General features: G+C 23.1%; 1 protein-coding gene across 2 annotated transcripts in view; it reads right to left on the reverse strand.

Annotated features, from left to right (window-relative positions):
* The window catches only part of LOC107696355 (minor histocompatibility protein HA-1-like), a 31,700-nt gene that overhangs the window by 8,436 nt on the left and 22,576 nt on the right, over positions 1-688 (reverse strand). The gene's annotated exons all lie outside the window — the stretch shown is intronic.

Consider the following 688-nt stretch of genomic DNA (forward strand, 5'->3'; position numbering starts at 1 on the left):
ATATATATAATATTTAATAAATAAATATACAAATAATTAAATATAACACAATAATAATATTAATAAATTCTAACAATAAAAAGTCTATGCAAAAAAATAACTGAATTAAATGAAATAAAACAATAATAATTATATGAAATAAATATAGAAGAGATAAATAAATATACAAAAATTAAATAAAAATAAAAAAGCAATAATAAAAGAATTAAATGAAAAATCAACAATAATAATACTATATATATATATATGTGTGTGTGTGTGTGTGTGTGTGTGTGGGAAACAATGAGAAAAGTTGTTTAGCATTACAATAAAAATGTCTTTAATTGTCATGAAAATATCCTAAAATGATCCATCCTAAAATATTTGATATGCAAAAAATATATAAAATAAATAAATAAAACTCCTGTGGCTCAGTGGTAGAGCATTGAGTTAGCAACACAAAAGGTCGTGGGTTTGATTCCCAGGGAACACGCATATTGGTAAAAAATGTATAGCCTGAATGCACTTGAAGTCGCTTTGGATAAAAGCGTCTGCTAAATGCAATTATTAATTATATATATATACATTAGTGCTGTCAATCGATAAAAAAAAATCAACTAATTAATCGCGCATTTTTCTGAAATTAATCACGATTAATCCCACCTAACATTAAAGTTTTTAAATATACTTTTATATTGCAATCATTTCA

This window comes from Sinocyclocheilus anshuiensis, unplaced genomic scaffold (genome assembly GCF_001515605.1).
Source record: "Sinocyclocheilus anshuiensis isolate Anshui unplaced genomic scaffold, SAMN03320099.WGS_v1.1 scaffold217, whole genome shotgun sequence".
NCBI lineage: Eukaryota > Metazoa > Chordata > Actinopteri > Cypriniformes > Cyprinidae > Sinocyclocheilus > Sinocyclocheilus anshuiensis.